General features: G+C 52.6%; 30 non-coding genes across 30 annotated transcripts; 9 read left to right on the top strand and 21 right to left on the bottom strand.

The window, feature by feature from the left end:
* Positions 1-32: 32 nt before the first annotated feature.
* Positions 33-104, bottom strand: trnae-cuc (transfer RNA glutamic acid (anticodon CUC)). The gene has a single exon. It is a non-coding gene; the product is annotated as a tRNA-Glu (tRNA).
* A 122-nt stretch (positions 105-226) lies between these two features.
* On the bottom strand, positions 227-300 carry trnat-agu (transfer RNA threonine (anticodon AGU)). Its single transcript has one exon. It is a non-coding gene; the product is annotated as a tRNA-Thr (tRNA).
* An 81-nt stretch (positions 301-381) lies between these two features.
* Positions 382-455, bottom strand: trnan-guu (transfer RNA asparagine (anticodon GUU)). The gene has a single exon. It is a non-coding gene; the product is annotated as a tRNA-Asn (tRNA).
* A 339-nt stretch (positions 456-794) lies between these two features.
* trnaw-cca (transfer RNA tryptophan (anticodon CCA)) lies at positions 795-866 on the bottom strand. The gene has a single exon. It is a non-coding gene; the product is annotated as a tRNA-Trp (tRNA).
* Positions 867-1,402: 536 nt separating this feature from the next.
* Positions 1,403-1,475, top strand: trnak-uuu (transfer RNA lysine (anticodon UUU)). Its single transcript has one exon. It is a non-coding gene; the product is annotated as a tRNA-Lys (tRNA).
* A 208-nt stretch (positions 1,476-1,683) lies between these two features.
* trnae-uuc (transfer RNA glutamic acid (anticodon UUC)) lies at positions 1,684-1,755 on the bottom strand. The gene has a single exon. It is a non-coding gene; the product is annotated as a tRNA-Glu (tRNA).
* A 113-nt stretch (positions 1,756-1,868) lies between these two features.
* trnay-gua (transfer RNA tyrosine (anticodon GUA)) lies at positions 1,869-1,958 on the top strand. Its single transcript is given in 2 exon segments — positions 1,869-1,905; positions 1,923-1,958. It is a non-coding gene; the product is annotated as a tRNA-Tyr (tRNA).
* Positions 1,959-2,248: 290 nt separating this feature from the next.
* trnat-agu (transfer RNA threonine (anticodon AGU)) lies at positions 2,249-2,322 on the bottom strand. The gene has a single exon. It is a non-coding gene; the product is annotated as a tRNA-Thr (tRNA).
* An 81-nt stretch (positions 2,323-2,403) lies between these two features.
* Positions 2,404-2,477, bottom strand: trnan-guu (transfer RNA asparagine (anticodon GUU)). The gene has a single exon. It is a non-coding gene; the product is annotated as a tRNA-Asn (tRNA).
* Positions 2,478-2,816: 339 nt separating this feature from the next.
* Positions 2,817-2,888, bottom strand: trnaw-cca (transfer RNA tryptophan (anticodon CCA)). Its single transcript has one exon. It is a non-coding gene; the product is annotated as a tRNA-Trp (tRNA).
* Positions 2,889-3,424: 536 nt separating this feature from the next.
* trnak-uuu (transfer RNA lysine (anticodon UUU)) lies at positions 3,425-3,497 on the top strand. Its single transcript has one exon. It is a non-coding gene; the product is annotated as a tRNA-Lys (tRNA).
* Positions 3,498-3,716: 219 nt separating this feature from the next.
* On the bottom strand, positions 3,717-3,788 carry trnae-uuc (transfer RNA glutamic acid (anticodon UUC)). Its single transcript has one exon. It is a non-coding gene; the product is annotated as a tRNA-Glu (tRNA).
* A 113-nt stretch (positions 3,789-3,901) lies between these two features.
* On the top strand, positions 3,902-3,991 carry trnay-gua (transfer RNA tyrosine (anticodon GUA)). The gene is given in 2 exon segments: positions 3,902-3,938; positions 3,956-3,991. It is a non-coding gene; the product is annotated as a tRNA-Tyr (tRNA).
* Positions 3,992-4,281: 290 nt separating this feature from the next.
* On the bottom strand, positions 4,282-4,355 carry trnat-agu (transfer RNA threonine (anticodon AGU)). Its single transcript has one exon. It is a non-coding gene; the product is annotated as a tRNA-Thr (tRNA).
* An 81-nt stretch (positions 4,356-4,436) lies between these two features.
* On the bottom strand, positions 4,437-4,510 carry trnan-guu (transfer RNA asparagine (anticodon GUU)). The gene has a single exon. It is a non-coding gene; the product is annotated as a tRNA-Asn (tRNA).
* A 339-nt stretch (positions 4,511-4,849) lies between these two features.
* trnaw-cca (transfer RNA tryptophan (anticodon CCA)) lies at positions 4,850-4,921 on the bottom strand. The gene has a single exon. It is a non-coding gene; the product is annotated as a tRNA-Trp (tRNA).
* Positions 4,922-5,457: 536 nt separating this feature from the next.
* trnak-uuu (transfer RNA lysine (anticodon UUU)) lies at positions 5,458-5,530 on the top strand. Its single transcript has one exon. It is a non-coding gene; the product is annotated as a tRNA-Lys (tRNA).
* Positions 5,531-5,740: 210 nt separating this feature from the next.
* Positions 5,741-5,812, bottom strand: trnae-uuc (transfer RNA glutamic acid (anticodon UUC)). The gene has a single exon. It is a non-coding gene; the product is annotated as a tRNA-Glu (tRNA).
* Positions 5,813-5,925: 113 nt separating this feature from the next.
* On the top strand, positions 5,926-6,015 carry trnay-gua (transfer RNA tyrosine (anticodon GUA)). The gene is given in 2 exon segments: positions 5,926-5,962; positions 5,980-6,015. It is a non-coding gene; the product is annotated as a tRNA-Tyr (tRNA).
* A 96-nt stretch (positions 6,016-6,111) lies between these two features.
* On the bottom strand, positions 6,112-6,183 carry trnae-cuc (transfer RNA glutamic acid (anticodon CUC)). Its single transcript has one exon. It is a non-coding gene; the product is annotated as a tRNA-Glu (tRNA).
* Positions 6,184-6,305: 122 nt separating this feature from the next.
* trnat-agu (transfer RNA threonine (anticodon AGU)) lies at positions 6,306-6,379 on the bottom strand. The gene has a single exon. It is a non-coding gene; the product is annotated as a tRNA-Thr (tRNA).
* Positions 6,380-6,460: 81 nt separating this feature from the next.
* Positions 6,461-6,534, bottom strand: trnan-guu (transfer RNA asparagine (anticodon GUU)). Its single transcript has one exon. It is a non-coding gene; the product is annotated as a tRNA-Asn (tRNA).
* Positions 6,535-6,873: 339 nt separating this feature from the next.
* On the bottom strand, positions 6,874-6,945 carry trnaw-cca (transfer RNA tryptophan (anticodon CCA)). Its single transcript has one exon. It is a non-coding gene; the product is annotated as a tRNA-Trp (tRNA).
* A 536-nt stretch (positions 6,946-7,481) lies between these two features.
* trnak-uuu (transfer RNA lysine (anticodon UUU)) lies at positions 7,482-7,554 on the top strand. Its single transcript has one exon. It is a non-coding gene; the product is annotated as a tRNA-Lys (tRNA).
* A 210-nt stretch (positions 7,555-7,764) lies between these two features.
* On the bottom strand, positions 7,765-7,836 carry trnae-uuc (transfer RNA glutamic acid (anticodon UUC)). The gene has a single exon. It is a non-coding gene; the product is annotated as a tRNA-Glu (tRNA).
* A 113-nt stretch (positions 7,837-7,949) lies between these two features.
* trnay-gua (transfer RNA tyrosine (anticodon GUA)) lies at positions 7,950-8,039 on the top strand. Its single transcript is given in 2 exon segments — positions 7,950-7,986; positions 8,004-8,039. It is a non-coding gene; the product is annotated as a tRNA-Tyr (tRNA).
* Positions 8,040-8,135: 96 nt separating this feature from the next.
* trnae-cuc (transfer RNA glutamic acid (anticodon CUC)) lies at positions 8,136-8,207 on the bottom strand. Its single transcript has one exon. It is a non-coding gene; the product is annotated as a tRNA-Glu (tRNA).
* A 122-nt stretch (positions 8,208-8,329) lies between these two features.
* On the bottom strand, positions 8,330-8,403 carry trnat-agu (transfer RNA threonine (anticodon AGU)). Its single transcript has one exon. It is a non-coding gene; the product is annotated as a tRNA-Thr (tRNA).
* Positions 8,404-8,897: 494 nt separating this feature from the next.
* trnaw-cca (transfer RNA tryptophan (anticodon CCA)) lies at positions 8,898-8,969 on the bottom strand. The gene has a single exon. It is a non-coding gene; the product is annotated as a tRNA-Trp (tRNA).
* A 536-nt stretch (positions 8,970-9,505) lies between these two features.
* On the top strand, positions 9,506-9,578 carry trnak-uuu (transfer RNA lysine (anticodon UUU)). The gene has a single exon. It is a non-coding gene; the product is annotated as a tRNA-Lys (tRNA).
* The last annotated feature ends 82 nt before the right edge of the window (positions 9,579-9,660 follow it).

The following is a 9,660-nucleotide window of genomic DNA, read 5'->3' as shown; positions in this document are numbered from 1 at the left end:
GCCCCCATTTTAAAAGAGGTCTCAAAACAGGTTTCCCTGACCGGGAATCGAACCCGGGCCGCGGCGGTGAGAGCGCCGAATCCTAGCCACTAGACCACCAGGGAGAGCTCTGCTTCCTCGGGCTCACTCTGCTCGCTCACTGTCAAAGATGAGGGCCAAGTTGCAAGGCTAAGCTTTCAAATGAACCTACCACCAGGGAGCGCTTGGCTTCCTCTTGCGCCAGAAAAGGCACCGCTGAGATTTGAACTCAGGATCTCCTGTTTACTAGACAGGCGCTTTGACCAACTAAGCCACGGCGCCTTGCTTGGCGCTCCACGACGGGCTCAGGCTGCTGTTTTCTCTTCGGGTAGGTGCTTTAAGGTTTTCAAACAAGAAAACACTCGTCCCTGGGTGGGCTCGAACCACCATCCTTTCGGTTAACAGCCGAACGCGCTAACCAATTGCGCCACAGAGACCCTGTCTCCACGGGACCAGGACTCGAAAAAATGGAAGGAAACGCTGGGAGACGTGGGCCAAAACTCCCCATGATGAAGAGGAGGAGGAGCGGCCATACTAATAACTCTTCCTGTGATCTGTCAACGGGAGTTTGGGAAGCAAAGACAACGACTCTGGTGGGACTCCAACCCACAACCTTTGAATGGCTTTTCTTTGCCCTGCCTAGAAGTGGTGGCATGACTCACTTTGAGGGAAAGCAATCAGAGCTTGATTTTGCCAGTTCTGTAAAAGAGTGAGCTCTCACTGCGTCCGCAAGAAAGACGTCCTTTTCCCGATGGAGGGCCACACATAATCTCCGCTGACCCCGACGTGATTTGAACACGCAACCTTCTGATCTGGAGTCAGACGCGCTACCGTTGCGCCACGAGGCCCACGTGCATGCAAGGAGGCAACATTCTGACGTGGACTCTGATGTGCAAACGCTGTGCCGCAAAGTGCGCTCAGAGTACCAACTATGGCGTGAACGCCATCAGGATTGACGTTCCAATGGACGTCGCCAAGCTTCTCCTGGGATTCAACGAGATTAGTGCCTGTGCAACACTAGCTGAACGATTCCACAGAACAAGTCCCCAAAAACCCAATTCTAATTGCAACCTGACTGAGATCACGCAGACTCAGTCTCGTGACCCCTGCAGCTGTTCATTGAAACCAATCTCATAACAAGTTCAAAATCTAACTCCTTCATACGATCCATATTGTCCTTACTTGAACAAATCCATTGTCAAAGGTATTTGGACGGGTGCGTGTTCACTAATGCTGACGACTGGCGAAGTATTTCCATTCTTCAACGAGCAAACCCCGCTACACTTGCCAGGGATTCGCCATACGATCCTTAAGGGTTCGTGTGGGCGAGGAGATTTACATGCGCAAGTTCCACGAAACACCCTGTGTTTTCCGTCCTTCCAGAGCCCGGATAGCTCAGTCGGCAGAGCATCAGACTTTTAATCTGAGGGTCCAGGGTTCAAGTCCCTGTTCGGGCGGCGTGCGTTCAAACCCTGTCGGAGCGGTCCACCTTTGACTCTCTCACTTTGAGGAAGCAATGGAAGCTTTTAATCTTGAGGGTCCAGCTTTCGAGTCCCTGCGTGAGCTGTGTGTTCAAACTACACAGCGTGACTTGGTGGCACGCCTTACTTTGAGACAAAGGACGCAAAAAGCCAGCTGTCACCAAGCTTTCGGCTGAACCTAAAGTTCCCTGACCGGGAATCGAACCCGGGCCGCGGCGGTGAAAGCGCCGAATCCTAGCCACTAGACCACCAGGGAGAGGCTCGAAAGACCGTTGCGTCAGCAAAGGCTTTCTTCTTTCGTATCTCAACTGGAGAGAGAATGGGGGATCGCATGCCTTCCTCGCCAGAAAAAACCCCTCTCTCGTTCACCCTTCGATAGCTCAGTTGGTAGAGCGGAGGACTGTAGGTCAAACGCGGTTAGAAATCCTTAGGTCGCTGGTTCAAATCCGGCTCGAAGGAGGGATGTTTTGGGGTCAAATATTGCCTATCCGACAGCAAGGCTACTCTACCGGCAGGGAAACCCGCCCCCATTTTAAAAGAGGTCTCAAAACAGGTTTCCCTGACCGGGAATCGAACCCGGGCCGCGGCGGTGAGAGCGCCGAATCCTAGCCACTAGGCCACCAGGGAGAGCTCTGCTTCCTCGGGCTCACTCTGCTCGCTCACTGTCAAAGATGAGGGCCAAGTTGCAAGGCTAAGCTTTCAAATGAACCTACCACCAGGGAGCGCTTGGCTTCCTCTTGCGCCAGAAAAGGCACCGCTGAGATTTGAACTCAGGATCTCCTGTTTACTAGACAGGCGCTTTGACCAACTAAGCCACGGCGCCTTGCTTGGCGCTCCACGACGGGCTCAGGCTGCTGTTTTCTCTTCGGGTAGGTGCTTTAAGGTTTTCAAACAAGAAAACACTCGTCCCTGGGTGGGCTCGAACCACCATCCTTTCGGTTAACAGCCGAACGCGCTAACCAATTGCGCCACAGAGACCCTGTCTCCACGGGACCAGGACTCGAAAAAATGGAAGGAAACGCTGGGAGACGTGGGCCAAAACTCCCCATGATGAAGAGGAGGAGGAGCGGCCATACTAATAACTCTTCCTGTGATCTGTCAACGGGAGTTTGGGAAGCAAAGACAACGACTCTGGTGGGACTCCAACCCACAACCTTTGAATGGCTTTTCTTTGCCCTGCCTAGAAGTGGTGGCATGACTCACTTTGAGGGAAAGCAATCAGAGCTTGATTTTGCCAGTTCTGTAAAAGAGTGAGCTCTCACTGCGTCCGCAAGAAAGACGTCCTTTTCCCGATGGAGGGCCACACATAATCTCCGCTGACCCCGACGTGATTTGAACACGCAACCTTCTGATCTGGAGTCAGACGCGCTACCGTTGCGCCACGAGGCCCACGTGCATGCAAGGAGGCAACATTCTGACGTGGACTCTGATGTGCAAACGCTGTGCCGCAAAGTGCGCTCAGAGTACCAACTATGGCGTGAACGCCATCAGGATTGACGTTCCAATGGACGTCGCCAAGCTTCTCCTGGGATTCAACGAGATTAGTGCCTGTGCAACACTACCTGAACGATTCCACAGAACAAGTCCCCAAAAACCCAATTCTAATTGCAACCTGACTGAGATCACGCAGACTCAGTCTCGTGACCCCTGCAGCTGTTCATTGAAACCAATCTCATAACAAGTTCAAAATCTAACTCCTTCATACGATCCATATTGTCCTTACTTGAACAAATCCATTGTCAAAGGTATTTGGACGGGTGCGTGTTCACTAATGCTGACGACTGGCGAAGTATTTCCATTCTTCAACGAGCAAACCCCGCTACACTTGCCAGGGATTCGCCATACGATCCTTAAGGGTTCGTGTGGGCGAGGAGATTTACATGCGCAAGTTCCACGAAACACCCTGTGTTTTCCGTCCTTCCAGAGCCCGGATAGCTCAGTCGGCAGAGCATCAGACTTTTAATCTGAGGGTCCAGGGTTCAAGTCCCTGTTCGGGCGGCGTGCGTTCAAACCCTGTCGGAGCGGTCCACCTTTGACTCTCTCTCATGTACCTCACTTTGAGGAAGCAATGGAAGCTTTTAATCTTGAGGGTCCAGCTTTCGAGTCCCTGCGTGAGCTGTGTGTTCAAACTACACAGCGTGACTTGGTGGCACGCCTTACTTTGAGACAAAGGACGCAAAAAGCCAGCTGTCACCAAGCTTTCGGCTGAACCTAAAGTTCCCTGACCGGGAATCGAACCCGGGCCGCGGCGGTGAAAGCGCCGAATCCTAGCCACTAGACCACCAGGGAGAGGCTTGAAAGACCGTTGCGTCAGCAAAGGCTTTCTTCTTTCGTATCTCAACTGGAGAGAGAATGGGGGATCGCATGCCTTCCTCGCCAGAAAAAACCCCTCTCTCGTTCACCCTTCGATAGCTCAGTTGGTAGAGCGGAGGACTGTAGGTCAAACGCGGTTAGAAATCCTTAGGTCGCTGGTTCAAATCCGGCTCGAAGGAGGGATGTTTTGGGGTCAAATATTGCCTATCCGACAGCAAGGCTACTCTACCGGCAGGGAAACCCGCCCCCATTTTAAAAGAGGTCTCAAAACAGGTTTCCCTGACCGGGAATCGAACCCGGGCCGCGGCGGTGAGAGCGCCGAATCCTAGCCACTAGGCCACCAGGGAGAGCTCTGCTTCCTCGGGCTCACTCTGCTCGCTCACTGTCAAAGATGAGGGCCAAGTTGCAAGGCTAAGCTTTCAAATGAACCTACCACCAGGGAGCGCTTGGCTTCCTCTTGCGCCAGAAAAGGCACCGCTGAGATTTGAACTCAGGATCTCCTGTTTACTAGACAGGCGCTTTGACCAACTAAGCCACGGCGCCTTGCTTGGCGCTCCACGACGGGCTCAGGCTGCTGTTTTCTCTTCGGGTAGGTGCTTTAAGGTTTTCAAACAAGAAAACACTCGTCCCTGGGTGGGCTCGAACCACCATCCTTTCGGTTAACAGCCGAACGCGCTAACCAATTGCGCCACAGAGACCCTGTCTCCACGGGACCAGGACTCGAAAAAATGGAAGGAAACGCTGGGAGACGTGGGCCAAAACTCCCCATGATGAAGAGGAGGAGGAGCGGCCATACTAATAACTCTTCCTGTGATCTGTCAACGGGAGTTTGGGAAGCAAAGACAACGACTCTGGTGGGACTCCAACCCACAACCTTTGAATGGCTTTTCTTTGCCCTGCCTAGAAGTGGTGGCATGACTCACTTTGAGGGAAAGCAATCAGAGCTTGATTTTGCCAGTTCTGTAAAAGAGTGAGCTCTCACTGCGTCCGCAAGAAAGACGTCCTTTTCCCGATGGAGGGCCACACATAATCTCCGCTGACCCCGACGTGATTTGAACACGCAACCTTCTGATCTGGAGTCAGACGCGCTACCGTTGCGCCACGAGGCCCACGTGCATGCAAGGAGGCAACATTCTGACGTGGACTCTGATGTGCAAACGCTGTGCCGCAAAGTGCGCTCAGAGTACCAACTATGGCGTGAACGCCATCAGGATTGACGTTCCAATGGACGTCGCCAAGCTTCTCCTGGGATTCAACGAGATTAGTGCCTGTGCAACACTACCTGAACGATTCCACAGAACAAGTCCCCAAAAACCCAATTCTAATTGCAACCTGACTGAGATCACGCAGACTCAGTCTCGTGACCCCTGCAGCTGTTCATTGAAACCAATCTCATAACAAGTTCAAAATCTAACTCCTTCATACGATCCATATTGTCCTTACTTGAACAAATCCATTGTCAAAGGTATTTGGACGGGTGCGTGTTCACTAATGCTGACGACTGGCGAAGTATTTCCATTCTTCAACGAGCAAACCCCGCTACACTTGCCAGGGATTCGCCATACGATCCTTAAGGGTTCGTGTGGGCGAGGAGATTTACATGCGCAAGTTCCACGAAACACCCTGTGTTTTCCGTCCTTCCAGAGCCCGGATAGCTCAGTCGGCAGAGCATCAGACTTTTAATCTGAGGGTCCAGGGTTCAAGTCCCTGTTCGGGCGGCGTGCGTTCAAACCCTGTCGGAGCGGTCCACCTTTGACTCTCTCTCATGTACCTCACTTTGAGGAAGCTTTTAATCTTGAGGGTCCAGCTTTCGAGTCCCTGCGTGAGCTGTGTGTTCAAACTACACAGCGTGACTTGGTGGCACGCCTTACTTTGAGACAAAGGACGCAAAAAGCCAGCTGTCACCAAGCTTTCGGCTGAACCTAAAGTTCCCTGACCGGGAATCGAACCCGGGCCGCGGCGGTGAAAGCGCCGAATCCTAGCCACTAGACCACCAGGGAGAGGCTCGAAAGACCGTTGCGTCAGCAAAGGCTTTATTCTTTCGTATCTCAACTGGAGAGAGAATGGGGGATCGCATGCCTTCCTCGCCAGAAAAAACCCCTCTCTCGTTCACCCTTCGATAGCTCAGTTGGTAGAGCGGAGGACTGTAGGTCAAACGCGGTTAGAAATCCTTAGGTCGCTGGTTCAAATCCGGCTCGAAGGAGGGATGTTTTGGGGTCAAATATTGCCTATCCGACAGCAAGGCTACTCTACCGGCAGGGAAACCCGCCCCCATTTTAAAAGAGGTCTCAAAACAGGTTTCCCTGACCGGGAATCGAACCCGGGCCGCGGCGGTGAGAGCGCCGAATCCTAGCCACTAGACCACCAGGGAGAGCTCTGCTTCCTCGGGCTCACTCTGCTCGCTCACTGTCAAAGATGAGGGCCAAGTTGCAAGGCTAAGCTTTCAAATGAACCTACCACCAGGGAGCGCTTGGCTTCCTCTTGCGCCAGAAAAGGCACCGCTGAGATTTGAACTCAGGATCTCCTGTTTACTAGACAGGCGCTTTGACCAACTAAGCCACGGCGCCTTGCTTGGCGCTCCACGACGGGCTCAGGCTGCTGTTTTCTCTTCGGGTAGGTGCTTTAAGGTTTTCAAACAAGAAAACACTCGTCCCTGGGTGGGCTCGAACCACCATCCTTTCGGTTAACAGCCGAACGCGCTAACCAATTGCGCCACAGAGACCCTGTCTCCACGGGACCAGGACTCGAAAAAATGGAAGGAAACGCTGGGAGACGTGGGCCAAAACTCCCCATGATGAAGAGGAGGAGGAGCGGCCATACTAATAACTCTTCCTGTGATCTGTCAACGGGAGTTTGGGAAGCAAAGACAACGACTCTGGTGGGACTCCAACCCACAACCTTTGAATGGCTTTTCTTTGCCCTGCCTAGAAGTGGTGGCATGACTCACTTTGAGGGAAAGCAATCAGAGCTTGATTTTGCCAGTTCTGTAAAAGAGTGAGCTCTCACTGCGTCCGCAAGAAAGACGTCCTTTTCCCGATGGAGGGCCACACATAATCTCCGCTGACCCCGACGTGATTTGAACACGCAACCTTCTGATCTGGAGTCAGACGCGCTACCGTTGCGCCACGAGGCCCACGTGCATGCAAGGAGGCAACATTCTGACGTGGACTCTGATGTGCAAACGCTGTGCCGCAAAGTGCGCTCAGAGTACCAACTATGGCGTGAACGCCATCAGGATTGACGTTCCAATGGACGTCGCCAAGCTTCTCCTGGGATTCAACGAGATTAGTGCCTGTGCAACACTACCTGAACGATTCCACAGAACAAGTCCCCAAAAACCCAATTCTAATTGCAACCTGACTGAGATCACGCAGACTCAGTCTCGTGACCCCTGCAGCTGTTCATTGAAACCAATCTCATAACAAGTTCAAAATCTAACTCCTTCATACGATCCATATTGTCCTTACTTGAACAAATCCATTGTCAAAGGTATTTGGACGGGTGCGTGTTCACTAATGCTGACGACTGGCGAAGTATTTCCATTCTTCAACGAGCAAACCCCGCTACACTTGCCAGGGATTCGCCATACGATCCTTAAGGGTTCGTGTGGGCGAGGAGATTTACATGCGCAAGTTCCACGAAACACCCTGTGTTTTCCGTCCTTCCAGAGCCCGGATAGCTCAGTCGGCAGAGCATCAGACTTTTAATCTGAGGGTCCAGGGTTCAAGTCCCTGTTCGGGCGGCGTGCGTTCAAACCCTGTCGGAGCGGTCCACCTTTGACTCTCTCTCATGTACCTCACTTTGAGGAAGCTTTTAATCTTGAGGGTCCAGCTTTCGAGTCCCTGCGTGAGCTGTGTGTTCAAACTACACAGCGTGACTTGGTGGCACGCCTTACTTTGAGACAAAGGACGCAAAAAGCCAGCTGTCACCAAGCTTTCGGCTGAACCTAAAGTTCCCTGACCGGGAATCGAACCCGGGCCGCGGCGGTGAAAGCGCCGAATCCTAGCCACTAGACCACCAGGGAGAGGCTCGAAAGACCGTTGCGTCAGCAAAGGCTTTATTCTTTCGTATCTCAACTGGAGAGAGAATGGGGGATCGCATGCCTTCCTCGCCAGAAAAAACCCCTCTCTCGTTCACCCTTCGATAGCTCAGTTGGTAGAGCGGAGGACTGTAGGTCAAACGCGGTTAGAAATCCTTAGGTCGCTGGTTCAAATCCGGCTCGAAGGAGGGATGTTTTGGGGTCAAATATTGCCTATCCGACAGCAAGGCTACTCTACCGGCAGGGAAACCCGCCCCCATTTTAAAAGAGGTCTCAAAACAGGTTTCCCTGACCGGGAATCGAACCCGGGCCGCGGCGGTGAGAGCGCCGAATCCTAGCCACTAGACCACCAGGGAGAGCTCTGCTTCCTCGGGCTCACTCTGCTCGCTCACTGTCAAAGATGAGGGCCAAGTTGCAAGGCTAAGCTTTCAAATGAACCTACCACCAGGGAGCGCTTGGCTTCCTCTTGCGCCAGAAAAGGCACCGCTGAGATTTGAACTCAGGATCTCCTGTTTACTAGACAGGCGCTTTGACCAACTAAGCCACGGCGCCTTGCTTGGCGCTCCACGACGGGCTCAGGCTGCTGTTTTCTCTTCGGGTAGGTGCTTTAAGGTTTTCAAACAAGAAAACACTCGTCCCTGGGTGGGCTCGAACCATCATCCTTTCGGTTAACAGCCGAACGCGCTAACCAATTGCGCCACAGAGACCCTGTCTCCACGGGACCAGGACTCGAAAAAATGGAAGGAAACGCTGGGAGACGTGGGCCAAAACTCCCCATGATGAAGAGGAGGAGGAGCGGCCATACTAATAACTCTTCCTGTGATCTGTCAACGGGAGTTTGGGAAGCAAAGACAACGACTCTGGTGGGACTCCAACCCACAACCTTTGAATGGCTTTTCTTTGCCCTGCCTAGAAGTGGTGGCATGACTCACTTTGAGGGAAAGCAATCAGAGCTTGATTTTGCCAGTTCTGTAAAAGAGTGAGCTCTCACTGCGTCCGCAAGAAAGACGTCCTTTTCCCGATGGAGGGCCACACATAATCTCCGCTGACCCCGACGTGATTTGAACACGCAACCTTCTGATCTGGAGTCAGACGCGCTACCGTTGCGCCACGAGGCCCACGTGCATGCAAGGAGGCAACATTCTGACGTGGACTCTGATGTGCAAACGCTGTGCCGCAAAGTGCGCTCAGAGTACCAACTATGGCGTGAACGCCATCAGGATTGACGTTCCAATGGACGTCGCCAAGCTTCTCCTGGGATTCAACGAGATTAGTGCCTGTGCAACACTACCTGAACGATTCCACAGAACAAGTCCCCAAAAACCCAATTCTAATTGCAACCTGACTGAGATCACGCAGACTCAGTCTCGTGACCCCTGCAGCTGTTCATTGAAACCAATCTCATAACAAGTTCAAAATCTAACTCCTTCATACGATCCATATTGTCCTTACTTGAACAAATCCATTGTCAAAGGTATTTGGACGGGTGCGTGTTCACTAATGCTGACGACTGGCGAAGTATTTCCATTCTTCAACGAGCCAACCCTGCTACACTTGCCAAGGATTCGCCATACGATCCTTAAGGGTTCGTGTGGGCGAGGAGATTTACATGCGCAAGTTCCACGAAACACCCTGTGTTTTCGGTCCTTCCAGAGCCCGGATAGCTCAGTCGGCAGAGCATCAGACTTTTAATCTGAGGGTCCAGGGTTCAAGTCCCTGTTCGGGCGGCGTGCGTTCAAACCCTGTCGGAGCGGTCCACCTTTAACTCTCTCTCATGTACCTCACTTTGAGGAAGCTTTTAATCTTGAG

The sequence above is a fragment of the Osmerus mordax genome, chromosome 25 (assembly GCF_038355195.1).
Source record: "Osmerus mordax isolate fOsmMor3 chromosome 25, fOsmMor3.pri, whole genome shotgun sequence".
Taxonomy (NCBI): domain Eukaryota; kingdom Metazoa; phylum Chordata; class Actinopteri; order Osmeriformes; family Osmeridae; genus Osmerus; species Osmerus mordax.
The sequence above is the reverse complement of the archived record's forward strand: the minus strand, read 5'-3'. Positions and strand labels throughout refer to the sequence as shown.